Source organism: Capricornis sumatraensis, chromosome 7 (assembly GCF_032405125.1).
Source record: "Capricornis sumatraensis isolate serow.1 chromosome 7, serow.2, whole genome shotgun sequence".
Taxonomy (NCBI): domain Eukaryota; kingdom Metazoa; phylum Chordata; class Mammalia; order Artiodactyla; family Bovidae; genus Capricornis; species Capricornis sumatraensis.
Window position 1 is genome coordinate 17,107,334 of NC_091075.1, and position 17,395 is coordinate 17,124,728.

The following is a 17,395-nucleotide window of genomic DNA, read 5'->3' on the forward strand; positions in this document are numbered from 1 at the left end:
TTATACCTTTTGTAGTTGCCCCATAGCTCTTGGATATTCTTTCCTTTTTCATTTCTTCCAGTCTTATTTCTTGTTGTCTTCAGTTTTAAAAGTTTCTTATGATATATCCTCAGACTCAGAGATTCTTTCCTCAACTGCGCCTATTCCACTAATGAGCTCTTCAAAAGCATTCTTCATTTCATTTAGTGTTTCTAAATCTAACATCTCTTTTTGATTCTTTCTTAGAATTTCCATTTCTCTGCTTGTGTGTGTGTGTGCGTGTGTGTGCTCAGTTGTTTAATTGTATCCAATTCTTTGTAGCCCCACAGACTGTAGCCTGCCAGGCTCCTCCATCCATGGGGTTCTCCAAGCAAGAATACTGGAGTGGGTTGCCATGTACTCCTCCAGGGGATTGTCCCACCCCAGGGACTGAGCCAGCATCTTATGTCTCCTGCATCGACAGGCAGGTGCTTTACCACTGATGCCACCTTTGTTACATGGCCTATTTTTTATTGCATGCTGTCCACTTTTTCTATTAAATTCTTTAGCCTATTAATCATAGTTTTTTTCAAATACTGGGATTTGATCATTTCAACATTCAATGTCATATCTGACTCTGATTCTAATGCTAGTCTGCCTCTTCATACTGTGGTTTCTGTACTTTTTAGTATGCCTCGTACTTTTTTCTAGTGAGTGGAACATAATTACTCAGTAAAAAGAACTAAAGTAAATCGGTCATTAATGATGTGATGGTAAGGTGTGAGGGGAGAGAAAGCATTCTACAGTCCTATGATTTGAAGCATTCTCCTGTCCCGTGGCTCTCTTTTAAGAGCCTGTGTTTCTAGACTGTGAATGTCACAGTACTTCTCAATCTTCTAGACATCATTATCCTTTTAAGTGGGACTGGATGAATAGAGGAGAATGGAATTTTAGTACTAGCTTAAAGTCAATACACTAAAACCTGAAATCATCCTCTCCACCTTAAGACTAACTCTTTCGTCTGATAATTAATTGCCACACAGTCCTAGTTACTGGAAATTTAAAACTGGAAAGCAATTTATCCTTCTTTGTTGTTTCTTTTAATCCTCAGTAAAACTGCTTCCCATCTGGTCCTTTTCTACTGCTGTTCTAGGCAAGTTCTAGGCAAGCAAGTCAGACAGTGACTACAACATGCTTTCCTCCAGCAGTCCTCAAGCTTGGTATTCCTAGGGATTCTATCACCTGGGAAGATTTAGAAATAATGATTCTTAGCACCACCCACAAAGAGTCTCATTTAGTAAGTTTAGAGTAGCCTCAGCATGGGCTTCCCAAATGGCGTTAGTGGTAAAGAAATTGTCTGTCTAATGCAGGAGACATAAGAGACGTGGGTTCAATCCCTGGGTTCAGAAGATGCCCTGGAGGAGGATGCGGCAACCCACTCCAGCATTCTTGCCTGGAGAATATCATGGACAGCGGAGACTGGTGGGCTAAAGAGTTGACATGACTGAAGTAACTTAACGCACATACAGCCTCAGCACAAGAATTGTTTTTAAGCTCCTTAGATGATTCTAATGGATTGAGAACTATACTTTTACTCTATTTTATCTCCACCCTTCTCAACTAATTTTCTTTGCTGAAACAAATCCTCATTTGTCACCTCTGCCTGTCTAGACTTTGACTATTCTTAAAGACTTTGCCTAAGTTCTACCACTTAAATAGTCCTCCATTTAGTACCCTGCTTCATAGTTGTCTACTAACATGAATTTCTGTATCTTTCCAGCCAGATTATGTATTCTTAAAGAACAAGTAGCAAAATTTGAGCTTGTTATCTTTCTCACAATGTCTAATATATTAATAATGATGATGATGTATCCAGTAATACAGAAGGAAAAAATACATATACACAACATGGGATGAAAAAATATAGTGTTCTTTGGGCCTATGGTAGCATTTCTAAACTTTATTGATTTCTAAATTATGTGATTGTGCAAATAATGGCTGATTCATATTATAAAGCATTGCAAGACTAGTACTAACATCTTAATATTAAATATTTTAATAATTTCAATTATTTTTTGAAAGTTATAATATAGCATTTCCAAACAAACATAAACAGTTGCACTTTGGGTACATTCTCAGCCCTTAATTAAATGGTACATTAGGCAAATGTGCTTTTTTGTCTTATAAAAATAAATTTAAAAGATGCTTTTAAGATCTAAGAGCACAAAATTTCCGAATTGTTAATGAAAAAAGAATGCAAACAAATATCTAAAAATAATCGGAATTGCATTTTAGGATGATGCAACTTACTATTACAATTAAATGAATCCTTTGTTTACAACTGCTATTCATATATATTTACATTTGCATGATCATAGCTCATACAAATAATTTTTATTCTTCTTCAGTTATTCATTGATGTGTAGCATGAAAAACTAAACAAATGAACTCTGTATATTTTTTCAGAAAATGACAACTTAGAAGCTGAGTAATTTTTGCAAGAATATTTCAGATTTCACCTTAAGATATAAAATATCAGTACTTAATATAAATACTAATCAAACACATTTTATTTAACTCTTGGATAAGGAATATTGCCAAAAAATTTTAAAGCATAGAAGATTTTTCTAACAGTGCAAATCTTAAGACTTCAGTCATGCTCTAACCACAGATGGGACAAAATTTTTTAAATTTATATGCATATCTAGATGATCCCTCATATATTTAATATAGAGAAATATTGACTTATATCTCAAACATTCATTTAATAAACAATAATATAGACTTCAAAATGCTTAATAAAGAGCTGAACAAGATATTTTAAGTTATGCAAAAATGTTATCACACATAATCACAGGGTTTAGAGGAATAACACCTAGGAAGAGAAATAATATTTTAAAAATATCCAAGTATCTGTAGTACAGAGAAATTTGATAAATATCATGACAAAAGTATGCTTAAATTATATAGTATCTTAAAGTTAAGACAGATTGCTTTAATTAAGTGTATCAAATAGCTGAATATCAAAAACCCTGGATCCCAACTCCTGATGCAATAAAAAGCTAGTATATTTCATTTCAGTTCAGTTCAGTTCAGTCGCTCAGTCGTGTCTGACTCTTTGCGACCCCATGAATCGCAGTACGCCAGGCCTCCCTGTCCATCACCAACTCCCGGAGTTCACTCAGACTCATGTCCATCGAGTCAGAGATGCCATCCAGCCATCTCATCCTCTGTCATCCCCTTCTCCTCCTGCCCCCAATCCCTCCCAGCATCAGAGTCTTTTCCAATGAGTCAACTCTTTGCATGAGGTGGCCAAAGTACTAGAGTTTCAGCTTTAGCATCATTCCTTCCAAAGAAATCCCAGGGCTGATCTCCTTCAGAATGGACTGGTTGGATCTCCTTGCAGTCCAAGGGACTCTCAAGAGTCTTCTCCAACACCACAGTTCAAATGCATCAATTCCTCAGCCTTCTTCAGAGTCCAACTCTCACATCCATACATGACTACTGGAAAAACCATAGCCTTGACTAGATGGACCTTAGTCGGCAAAGTAATGTCTCTGCTTTTGAATATGCTATCTAGGTTGGTCATAACTTTTCTTCCAAGGAGTAGGCGTCTTTTAATTTCATGGCTGCAGTCACCTCCTGCAGTGATTTTGAAGCCCCAAAAATGTCTGACACTGTTTCCACTGGTTCCCCATCTATTTCCCATGAAGTGATGGGACCAGATGCCATGATCTTCGTTTTCTGAATGTTGAGCTTTAAGCCAACTTTTTCGCTCTCCTCTTTCACTTTCATCAAGAGGCTTTTTAGTTCCTCTTCACTTTCTGCCATAAGGGTGGTGTCATCTGCATATCTGAGGTTATTGATATTTCTCCTGGCAATCTTGATTCCAGCTTGTGTTTCTTCCAGTCCAGCGTTTCTCATGATGTACTCTGCATAGAAGTTAAATAAGCAGGGTGACAATATATAGCCTTGACATACTCCTTTTCCTATTTGGAACCAGTCTGTTGTTCCATGTCCAGTTCTAACTGTTTCATTTAAAATGTAGCAAATTCTGCCTTGTTCATAGTCTGCATTTATCAACTAAATATTTTCTCCAATATGCCCCTATTTTTGGTATAGAGATTTGATAATAAATAGTTTGTCAGTTGTCTTAATCATGTCTTAAACCCTCATATCACAGGGGCTTAACCCAATGGCAATGTATTTTTCGTTCATTCAGAAGAAAACGGATGTTCCCAATCAGTGGGAGACAGGTCAAATGTTTAATTGTCTTTCATTTGTAACTCTGTTATTTTTAACATGGTCATGCTGGGAGCTACCTCCATTCCAAACAGCCAGAGAGGGAAGGAACTGGGAAGTTTACCTAAAGGAGGTTCTTATGAGCAAATCTGCAAGGTTCATCATTTGTCTATTAGCTAAAGCTCAGTCACATGATAACACCAAATTGGACTGCAAGCCATCTGTGCCACTATTTTGATAAATATTTATGGGTCCAGTAAGAGCATGGCTTGTTAAGATTTATGGTTTTTTTTCTTGACACCACAAGCTTGTTTCATAGAACTGAGCTTTTAATTATTGGTATATCAGTTGCTACCCCCTCCTCCTGAACTGTTCTAAGAAAGCTCACTGTCTTGAAGTATTGCTACTGTTACTCTGCTATGACTGTAACCATCCTTTTCTGGACTCCAGATTTTAGTGTTTATTAGAGATGCTCTGTTCTCTCCCATTCTTCAGTGTCGCATCATCTTCATCAGTCACTCACTTAGTGTCTATGTGCTGACTACTGGGAACAACAACTTACCGAGAAGTTTTAAAGAATTTCAATGGCTCTTCATGAACTTCATTAGCTAGCTATGGTCTGCACCTACCTGATCCTGCTAGTCTAATCGTGCTGGTCTTTAAAATTCGAATACATTTTTAGTTCTTCCCCGAAAAAGTTACTTTGCTAGATCCTAAAGAAAGAGAATCAGCAAGAGCATTCACCTCCGGAGAAGGCAATGGCACCACACTCCAATACTCTTGCCTGGAAAATCCCATAGGGTCACTAAGAGTCGGACACGACTGAGCTACTTCACTTTCACTTTTCACTTTCATGCATTGGAGAAGGAAATGACAACCCACTCCAGTGTTCTTGCCTGGAGCATTCCAGGGATGGGGGAGCCAAGTGAGCTGCCGTCTAAGGGGTCGCACCGAGTCGGACATGACTGAAGCGACTTAGCAGCAGCAGCAGCCAGGAGCTTAGCTTCTAAATTTTTTAGGGTAATGCTTCCTGAGCTCCACTTCAAGGGCTTGGAGAAAAATATATTGAAAACTGCCTGTCTATTTTGGCCAAGGTACAAATCATGCTCTCATACAGGAGCTTTTTCTATAAGAGAACGCATTTTTCAGCTACTTTTCAGTTACTCTTTGACCTGTGAGCAGTTTAACATGAAAATGTTGAACAGCCTTTTACATGTGCATCTGCAACATTAGAATTTAGAAGTATTTTGTTAATTAGAATAAGATTATTTCCACATATTCAGTGGTAGGATGGGCCTGAAAGCAAATGTCTCTTAATCCAATCAGCTGTGACCCTTATAAATGGTGGGGAGATCAAAGTGACTCAAATGTGTATGTCTTTGTAGAATGTAAGTGCCACATTTGATCTGTTGGATCAAAAGAATATTTTCACCTCACTTCTGACGTTTCTTCCTGTAGAAAGAGCCTCAGTTACAAGTTTAGCATCATTTTAGTTCTTAATCTGAATTTTAAACATTGAACTTATTCATTAGAATCCAGAATTCAATGTATTGAGAATATAAAGAAAGAAATGGAATTTTTATAGCAAGCACAATATTTCTAAATTTTACAGTAATAACCCAGCTTATTCCTATTGCATATGCTAACAGTCAATGTTGATATTTACCTTGAAATTTAATATTTCATTTATGGTCATCCATGATGTATTATCTGCACACCCATACATGATGCTACGTTCAGAATTGCCAAGTCATAGTAGCTTTATATAAATTGTTCCTTAGTCACATTCAAATGATACCTGAAATATGTCAATTTCTTTTAATGACAAAACTTCCTGGTACCATCCATCAGACACATTGCTGGTTTACAATAGTGTTTAACCATTACCAAAAAAATAGCTTCAGACAAAGATTCTGTCTAGTTAATACATCACACCCCTCAAAGTTAAAGGCATATTTATAACTTAAAAGCACAATCATTTGTTGTTGGTTACTTCCAGTTTGTTCAATTTATATCCTTTCTTCATATAGACATTGACTATCACAGTTCTTTTCATTCTCTGCAGCTTGGCATCATCTGAAAATTTCACATTCCAGTCTCCAAGTTTGATAAAATAAAATAAAAAAAAAAAAACATTAAATATCAAGAGATCTAGGTCTGACCTTTGTAGCTTAGTAGCTTTAGTACAAGATAAAGGCCTTCAGATAACTACCAATTGTAGGATACACTGAATTATATTTTCAAACATCTTCATTAAGGTATAATTGCACATAAATTACATACTTGATGTTATAACATATGTATGAAATCACCACTAAAATGAAGAGGATAAGCATATTCACTGATCCTAAAAGTTTCCTCACACCATTTATAATCCCTCCACACTTCCCTGTCTCCCTTCTAAGGAACCACTGCTCTGTTGTCTGTCAGTGACAATGATGCTGAGTATTTTTTTTAATTATATAAAAAAATTTCTTTCAAAAGCTTTGATCATCCATTATTTTGTTTGAAATTCAAGATACATCATAATTTTCCTAAGTGACATTCCAGATCTCATCAAAAAATCAAATACCTAAAGGATAGCCCATAAATACAAAACACTAAAAGCTGAAATATAAACAGTGATCTCTTTGACAAGCAGACTTTCCTGTGGCTCAAAAGGTAAAGAATCTGCCCGAAATGAGGAAGACCAGGGTTTGATCCCTTTATCAGAAAGATCCCCTGGAGAAGGAAATGGCAACCCACTCCAGTATTCTTGCCTGGAGAGTTCCGCAGTCCATGGGACCACAAAAAACCAGACACAACTGTGTGAATAACACACACACACACACACACACACACACACACATGCCTCTCACAAAACTGTCTAAAGTAGAGTGAAAAGCTTTGGATACCAATCTAAGGCTGGGATAGATTATTTTTATCTCTTAACTATGTTTCATCCCCCAAATTAATGAGTATAAATATTACTTTTAAACTTCTTAGGAAGGAAGAGTTTTTTCCCAGCTAACTAACCTACCAGTTAGTAATCTGGTTTTATATTTAATGCTAAAAATCATCGGTTTCCTCTTCTGTAAGACATTACCCTAACAACATTAATTTATTTTATATAATTTTTCATTATAAAAACAGAACTCATTATGGAAAATTTGGAATAGGAGGTTAAAAAAAATAATAAGAAAGAAAAATTAAGTTACTCATGTACTCCTGATCTAGAAACAACACTCTTAATATTTGGGTAGATTGCCTTTCCTTTGCTCAGATTTTTACTTTTGGGTTATAACATGAATTCCATACTACATGACTCTGTCTTAATAGGAAATAAAATTAATTTTATTGACTATTTTTTATAAATTATAAATATGGAAATTAGCTTTAAAATTTATAATATTTGCTATTTATAAGTCCTTTATTTCTTTTCTCATTTTCTACAGTTTTTTCAAAGATACTCCTTATAAGAGAAGCAACATTTCTAGACATTTCCTTTAGAAACTTGCAGAATACTGAGTAAATGTCCTATCTTGAATACATCTCTGGTGGTCATTAGTGCTGTTCCCCAAATATTTCTGGATCTTTCTCTTTGGGAAAAATGGTTAGATTGCTCTTCCTGGATCCCTTGTCATTAAATGAGAACCACATAACTACATCTGATCAATAAGTTGTGAACAAAGTGATACATATCCCTTCTGGTCCAAGCTATTAAATTATTTATGTGAGGCCTTCCAGAGTTTCTTTCCTCCACTACTGGAATTGGCAATGTTTCTGATATTGCTGTTCTGCCAGCCTGAGTCCCAAAAAGCCACTTGGAAAAGAGTTCATAATCAATGCACAATGGAACTGCTGGTTGAGTAAGAAACAGTTTGCATTTTTTTTTTTATATAATTGAAAAAGAATTGTGGTCTGATTACAGAAGCATATCCTAAATTACTTCCCATCTATCTTTCCAGTTTTTATTGCACAAATTCCTAGTTTATTAGAGTTTGACTCTTCCCATTAGTAATAATCTTCTGAATGCAGCCAGCTTTCTTATAAAGATCTTAAAATAACTATGACTGCTGTTACATAATAGGCATTCCAGAAGAAAAGCTGTAGTTATTTCTGAGGCTTTACACTTCATGATAAAAAAGAGAGTAAAAGTTGGAGTCAGGGGCATCCGTAGGGCATATAAATAATTATTGTGGAATCCTTATATTTGGTAAAATAAATAATATGAAGTGAGGTATTGTGACATGGATGAAGATCCAGAATAGCCGGTAGAGAAGAGGTGTATCTATACAGTTTCCCAATCAGTGCACACGTAAATTCTTTTATTTTGAGTGGAATGAGTGGATCTCTCAAGATCAGCATGTCAATGCCACCTGGCAGTCCATTCTTTTGAAACCCCATGAAAAAAATTCCATGGGCCTGGCCTTGGGATCCCTGAGGACTCCTTATTCATGAGTCTTAGACCTCCTCCAGGTGAAGAATAGAGGGGTATTAGCTGTTAGAGAGCAGCATCGAGGAAAGAAACAAGAAACAGGAATGAAGTTCAGGAAATGGGTCCTGGCCTAGGCTCAGAGTGTCCTCTCCCCTCCCAGACAGACTCTCAGTTCTGGCCAGTCCTAGGGGAAGACTTCGAGCCTTTTGAGGATGGCACTCAACCCACCCCTGTGGGCCCACCAGATAAAGACAGTAACATGTCTATGTTTTCAGAAGACTCTAAGAAGAGAAACCCATCCCCAAATTATATAACATGCCAAGTGCCCCTTTAAAGATAAAGTTAAACTGCTTGGTCATGAAAAGTCAACATCTACAGCTTTGACGGAGTTCCTACCTAAACATATAAACACACCATGCCCTCTAATAGACACTTGTATTGATATTTTCAAGATGCTTCCTAAGGGCACATTAGAGCTAGAAGGTTAAAGCACACAATAATTCTTCTCCTACCACTGTCCATTCAATCACATTGACTGGCGCCATCGTTCTCAGACTTTATTGTGTGTAAGAATCACCCTCAGAATAACTGGTATCCAAGCCCAGGCAACTCAACAGCTGAGAAACACTATATAGTTTCCAGGGATCACAGTTTGAGAAACCAAAGAGCTGGAGACGACTCAGGAGCATTTTCATGTCTTTTACTAAAAAGAATTTTATTGACAAAGTGGAGAAATAATGTAGATTTCTGGAGGTGTTGCTGTGTATATAAAAATTTAGTGGTTGTTTTTACTTTATAGTTATTAGACCTTCGTTACTGGGAGACAGAGGGCAAGACTCAAGAGTCATGTGCTTTTTTAAGTAGTAGTAAGAAATTATCTTTCCAAAAATTGTTCTAAGGGCTTTATATGTAATAACGCACTCATATACTCTTTCACGGCTTGCTTGGTGGCTCAGCAGTAAAGAATCCATCTGCAGTGCTGGAGATCATCTGCAATGCAAGAGACCTGAGTTTGATCCTTGGGTTGGGAAGATCTCCTGAAGAAGGAAGTGATAGCCAGCTCCAGTATTCTTGCCTGGGAAATCTCATGGACAGAGGAGCCTGATGGGCTACAGTGCATAGGGCCACAATGAGTCAGATATGACTTAGCAACTAAACCACTACCATCATATACTTTTATTTAATCTTTATAATAACCCTAAGAGTTAGATACTATTTTTATCATCACTAACAGAGAGGAACTGAGAGTGTAGGTAACTTGTCCGAATCACATGGATGGTAGACAGAGAGCTGGAAATCCAAACCAGGCATTTCTACACCAGAATGTGTATTCTCATTGCATTGCACAATTATTGAGAACATAAACAGAGATGCTAGCTCCTCAAAATAAACACTGAGAGTGGCCTTTGGTATATTCTACAGTATTCCAGCAAACGGGACAATACAAAAGTTATAATATAGCCATATATTTTAGATACCTAGCTACACTGAAGCAGGAGTTTTCAATTTGGTTGCACTTTAAAATAACCCAAGGAGCTTTTAAAAAATTCCAGTGTCCCAGCTCCACCATGAGCAAATAAAATCATACTGTCTGAGAGTGAAGCCCAGCATAAAGGTTCTTAAAAAGTCCCCAGGTAATTGTAACATGATGCCATTGCATTGGAGAGTTAAAAACATATATTTATGTAAAATTTAAAAATAGACACGTCTTTGCAGATGGTCTCCGTTTGCTTTGCTTTTAGAGAATGAAAGTAAGTTTACTAAATATTCCATCTCTAGTTTGTGAAGTGTCATGCAATGGACTAGATTTCAATGACACTCAATTACCAGTATATTCATAGTTATAACTTTTATTCAAAGTTTTATTTATCTCTTTATTAAGAGGCACTTGGTGATAATGGTCTGGCAAACCAGTTGTTTAGAATAAATAATGAATTAGTAGGATGACAGTAATCAATGTGTTAATTAACATGCTGTGGTAATCATTTCACAAAGTATATATATATATATAATCATCTCACTGTAACCTTAAATATATACTATTCTCTTTGTCAGTTATACCTCAGTAAAGCTGGAAAGAAATTAGTGTGATGATTACTGGGTCATTCAGAACTCATTCTCTCCTGATTTACTAATTCTGGATAACTTCCGTTTATTAAAGGTAAACTACGATTATTTCAAAACACACTTATGTCTGCCGGATGAAATGCCAGATTTGTCCACATTCCCTTCTTGGACCCAATCCATCTGAGTAGCTGGGGTCCTTCATCTATACCTGACACTTTTAAAGCTTTGTATGAAACATCTGTTTTCCATTTTCAAAATGTCGACTTGTCCATCTTGAATGGGCATTGGGTAAAGCAGACAAATCCTGCTTTGTCTAAAGAGCCCATCTTGATTGTTATGCCAAAACCATACTTGCTCCATTAATCAGACCCCTTAACAACTCCTCAGCAAAGCAGTGGGCAACCCTCAGGTGCAATCTGTGTTCACCACTGCAAAGAGCCCTGGGTAGTAGACAATAAAATATGCTTTCTCTGCCAAAGTTGTATTTTCCCACTACATCTTGTTTTGCAGTCTACTAAAAGTTAGGTAGTGCAGTCAGGAAGATTTAATAAAAATGGGCGTTGATCCTTTTATCCCTGCCACACCTCCTTCCCTGCAGAATTTCTGCTCTTTCTCCTCAGCTAAAGTGATAGCTTTCTGTGTTTTCTATCCCAAGCCCAAGCAGAGGAGCTCTAGGCCCGAGAAATCTAATAACTGAAGAGATTTCCACAGAATGATATTTGGGATACTAGACGTTCAGCTCAGTTCTGAGTCTCTCTGACGACCCTCTTTTCCCTGTGTGTGCGGGGGTGGAGCAGGGGGAGCAGAGTTGGCTAGTCGCTCAGTCGTGTCTGACTCTATGTGACCTCATGGACCATAGTGGCTCCTCTGTCCATGGAATTCTCCAGGCAGCAATACTGGAGTGGGCTGCCATTTCCTTCTCCAGGGGATCTTCCTGACCCAGGGATAGAAGCATTGCAGGCTTCTTTACCATCTGAGCCATCAGGGAAGCCCACCCCCAGTATGTGGAAACCTGGAGCTTTCCAAGAGACAATGGGGAACAAAAGAGCCAAACCACACTGCTGCCAAGACAGCGTCCTCAGTAGTCCCTGGTCCCAACCTTGCTGTGATGCAGGTGGAAGGAATTGAGGATGACACCCCTCCAACAGGGACTGAAGTCAAATGCCTGTGCAACCTGGGAGTATGGAGCCTGGCCTCTCTTCCAGGGTCTGTTCCTTTAGGGATTCCTGTTATATTCCATGAGGACTTGGGTTTTGGTCATGTTTTCAATATTCCCAGTGCCCTGAAACTGGGAAGATTTATCAGTGACCAGTCTTTTCTGCCAATGAGTCACATGTACAAGCCGGCCTTAACTTAAAAACGTGGTGGGTCCAATAACTCTTTTTTCTTTTCTTTCTTTTGTATTTTTTCCCCCTGCAGCTCTGCCTTTCCGGCTGGCCGTCAGCATGATCTCATTAAGGATGAGTGACCTGGGACTGACTGCAGCAGCTCCTGAACTTGGTGCACTGCTACTGTTTGCTCTCCCAAGACATCTGCTTCAGCACTGCTCCAGATAATACTCCATTGTGTCCTGGAAATGTTCCTTACCACATTGTGTGCCATTGTGTGTCATTCCCTTTGAAGTTAATATGAGGCTTATGTGATGATATGATATATACGTCAGAGGTTACCTAAAAATGATGGTCCACTGAATAAAAAAAAAAAAGAAAGAAATATCCCCTTTTCATTTGTTAAATTCAAAAAAAGCAGAACTCCAGTCTTCCTTTAGTGAAGGCTGGTTGCTTGGAGATTGAAGAGATAAAGAAGGAAATATTTTTATTTAGGGTTGCAGACCAGAACTTTAAGGGAGGTGAAGGAATGCTCACGCAGCTGGGTAAGGGATGGGCTTACTCAGTGTTTACAGCTTTTCAAAATCTCTGACAAAACTCTGGAAATACCTATGCAACAAACACTTCAAGTTATAGAAAAAAAACTCTTTCTCATCCTATAGTATAATTTTGAGTGTGTATCTATTGAGACTCTATCAGTCCTTAAACTACCAAGTTTTATAGGAATTGTGTGTATGTTCCTAGTTCTATAAATTATTGGTGATGTGCAAATATTTATACTTAATAATAGTTGATGTTTAGAATGTGTGTACTGCCTACCTACAGTGTGGAGGGCTAAACACATGGCATGGATTTTGGCATTCAATTCATACAAAAATCACCCTATGAGTTATGATGTCACATCTTCCACAGTTTGCAGAGAGGGAAACTGAAGAATTGACAAAATTAGTAACTTACTTGCCCAAAAGTTACAAAATCAAATGAGCAATCAGCAATTAACTCAGACAAGTTGCAGCTAAAGCCCATTCTGTTAACCATATAGCATGGAAATCACATTTCCAGAAGTCTGTGAAGGTGGGAGATCCACTCCTGAGTCAAGAGACATTTCAGGTTAGCAGGAAGATAGTGACTGTTTTTCCAGACAATATCCATTTGCTTCCACCCAGCTCCTAATCCTTTCAGGGTTCTTTGAGTCACTGGCCCATTTTGTCTACTTCACAAGAGGGGAAGATGAGCAAAAATCTCTATTAGGTTCACCTCTATGGTAGGCCAACTTTCAACAGATTTCTAGCATACAGCTACTGAACTGTGAGTTCAAATGAAAGAAACTTTTGGATACCAGAGGATATTTGCTCCTAAGGAGCTACAAATCTAGGGATTTTGAAATACCTTTGTCCACAGAACTGTGAATAGTCACTAACTAGATGTGTTTAGTCATTTGGCCTTTATCCTATTCACTTAAACACTTGAGTGCTAACTTCAAAACTAATGCATTGATTGATTGTAGTTCTTTTTAAATGTTAAAAATTCACTATAAGGAATAAGTATTATTATTTAATCAGGTGAAAAGTTATTTTAGAAAGTCTGATGGAAATTTTAAAGATCTCTTATTTTAGTCAAATAATATCTTCTGTGGATTCCTTATCAGACTAATATTTTAGTAATGACATGTGGAATATTACCTGAATAGACTTTCTTTCCTAATTATGTAGCCTGCTCCTCCATATTGTTTCTTTTCACTACAGGGTATGAGCTGAGCAGACTTGACATTTACCATTTCTGGTGCAAAAGTGTATATAGCAGAAATAACTTATTTTTATCCTCAAAGTGCTTCTGCTCTAACTATGATAACATATATAGTGCAATAATTCTCCATTAGAAGATGACATCTACTTGAAAGGTCTCTTGCTAGCTAGCTGCTTCTTTTGTTGAAGTATTGGACCTATTTTCCCAGTAGTGAGAAAAACCGACAAAGGAGATTGGGGTGGGGGGGGGGCGGGTGGATAAAGACAGAATTCAACTTGAGCCTGACCACGGAGACAATAAAGACATCAGGAAAATGTCAAGACAGCTTTCAGATTTCAAATTCCAAAGTAGTATCCCCATAAAGTATTAAAACTGTCATGAACTACTCACAGTATCTTCCATCTATAACTCTGAGAAAGTGTAAACAAAGACGGTAAAGATGACACACGTCAAAAGTGACTTTGAATCACCTACCATATGCAGTTGATGTTCAGAATGGATACGAACTGAAACCTTAACAAATCCCCAACTCATGACTACTACCATGTCTTATTTTCCCCATCAAATGCTCAAAAGTATACATTTTATTGAAGAATTTGTGTTACTTCTTTGTTTCAATTTGGAATTTTCATACTGCAAGCATGAGAAAACCCAATATCAAAGAAGCCAGGAAATGAAGAAAATTAATTTGTTCCTGGGACTGAAAAGTTCAGAGCTTCCTGCAGCAGCTTGAATGAGGTGATCAAGACCTGAGTGTTTCTTCTGCCCACCCCTCCCTTCTCTTCTATTCCTAAACTCACCTGTCTACTCTACACCTCATTCAACAAAAATTCTCTGCTTACATTGTTTAAAGAAATTGCTGATTTACCTGCAAGTTAATTGCAATTTAGTGACCTAAATCCTGGTTTTGAGGGCATGTAGAAATGATATATGCTTCATTGGTGGCTCAGCGGTAAAGAACCTACCTGCCAATGTAGGAGACATGGGTTCAATCCCTGGGGCCAGGAGGTCCCCTAGAGAAGGAAACGGCAACCCCTTTCAGGATCCTCTTGAAAAATCCCACCAGAGGAGCCTAGTGGGCTATATAGTCCATGGGGTTGCAAAAGAGTCAAATACAGCTTAGTGACTAAACAACAACAGAAAGGATATACCCAGAATTGGTGTACTCATGAAAGTATCTCTTGAATTGAAGCTTTAAAAAACATAGATTTTTATTAAATTATCTTTAATCTTATTAATCTAATCACTGAAATAGTAGTATTTTAGTTATTTCTGTATTTCCAAGGTCACAGCAAAAAGTTTAAGAAGTATAAAATTAAATAGAGGAAAAAGTTAAATTCACCCTCCACTTTGTCCAATCTGCCATTTCCAAAGAAATAATTTCTGTTAATATTATTGTTTACAATCTTATAATTTCATATTTACATTACAATCAACTCAGATTTTCCCATTTACATGTGTATGTACCTATATAGTTATATAAATATATGTACTTATAAACATATGCATAAATAGCTATATATGCATTTATATATCTAGCATGTATGAATATTTATGACTGTATATTTATGTGTTTATTATAGTAGAAGGAGAGAGAGAGTAAGCTTAGGTAGTTCTATTATTATAATTAAATGAGAAATACAGTGTATGTGCATCTTAGTTTTTCTTCTTACAATAAGTCATCTCCTAGGTTTCTCCAAGGCAGGAAATTTTTGCTTTCGTTGTTTGCCTATTTGCTTTCATTACTTTTTTTTTTTTTTCCAAAGCAGAAACATAGTAATTCAGTGTATTATGCCAAAATTTATCCATTCCTCTTAGATTTGTGTTTTTAAATCAGTAATGCAATGATTACCTTTTCACTTAAGTCTTTAAGTTCAGTCCAGCAAATCTGTAAAACTCAGTGGTGGCCACAGGACTGCAAAAGGTCAGTTTTCATTCCAATCCCAAAGAAAGGCAATGACAAAGAATGCTCAAACTACTGCACAATTGCACTCGTCTCACACACTAGTAAAGTAACGCTCAAAATTCTCCAAGCCAGGCTCCAGCAACCTGAACCATGAACTTCCAGATGTTCAAGCTGGCTTTAGAAAAGGCAGAGGAACCAGAGATCAAATTGCCAACATCCACTAGATCATTGAAAAAGCAAGAAAGTTCCAGCAAAACATCTATTTTTGCTTTATTGACTATGCCAAAGCCTTTGACTGTGTGGATCACAATAAACTGTGGAAAATTCCAGAAGAGATGGGAATACCAGACCACCTGACCTGCTTCTTGAGAAACCTATATGCAGGTCAGGAAGCAACAATTAGAACTGGACATGGAACAACACACTGGTTCCAAATAGGAAAAGGAGTACGTCAAGGCTGTATACTCTCACCCTGCTTAGTTAACTTATATGCAGAATACATCATGAGAAACGCTGGGCTGGAAGAAACACAAGCTGGAATCAAGATTGCCGGGAGAAATATCAATAACCTCAGATATGCAGGTGACACCACCCTTATGGCAGAAAGTGAAGAGGAACTGAAAAGCCTCTTGATGGAAGTGAAAGAAGAGACTGAAAAAATTTGCTTAAAGCTCAACACTTAGAAAACTAAGATCATGGCATCTGGTCCCATCACTTCATGGCAAATAGATGGGAAAACAGTGGAAACAGTGTCAGACTTTATTTTGGGGGCCTCCAAAATCACTCCAGATGGTGACTGCAGTCATGAAATTAAAAGACGCTTACTCTTTGGAAGGAAAGTTATGACCAACCTAGATAGCATATTAAAAAGCAGAGACATTACTTTGCCAACAAAGGTCCATCAAGTCTTTAAACACATGTGCAAATAGATCTGCTGAATTTGTTCATTGTTCAGTCACTAAGTCATGTCCGACTCTTTGTGACTCCATGGACTGCAGCATGCCAGGTTTCCCTGTCCTTCACTATCTCCCTGGGTTTGCTCAAACTCATGCCCATTGAGTCAGTGGTGCCATCCAACCATCTCATCCTCTTTCATCCCCTACTCCTCTTGCCCTCAATCTTTCAAAACATCCGGGCCTGAATAAAATTTAATAAATATAATTGCTTAATTGATATATACCTTTTAAATATTGACAGATACTGTGATTCTAATTTATATACAAAAACTAGATATTAGCAACACTTTTAATTTTCTCAGTTTAGTTGTTTTTAAAGAGATTTCTGCTTTTTTTTATGACTATGTTAACTAGTAGATTTGAGTACTTTTTAAATATTTATTTGAGTACTGTATTTACCACTAGTTTATCATAATTAAGTTATAATTTTGACATGTATTTTTCTTTTAACGCTTCACTTCTGTTTCTTACAAGTTATAACCCTACTAACAACAGTTTTTGTTTTAAACTCTGTATTTTGCTGATTGCATTGCCCCTTGTGTAGTCTTTTTACCCCCATCACCCACATTTAACTTTTTAAATTTTAACTTATGTCTCTGAGGCAACTGTAATTTCTTTTGGAGAAATTTTTTCAAAGATGTATTAGTGTTTTACAATATCAGTAGTATTTATATTTTCTTTGTACATGAACAATGAAAATAACATTTCTACACTTTGAATATGCAGACAATCTTGACTTTAGGAAATTTTATTATTTATCTAAATAGTGTTTATA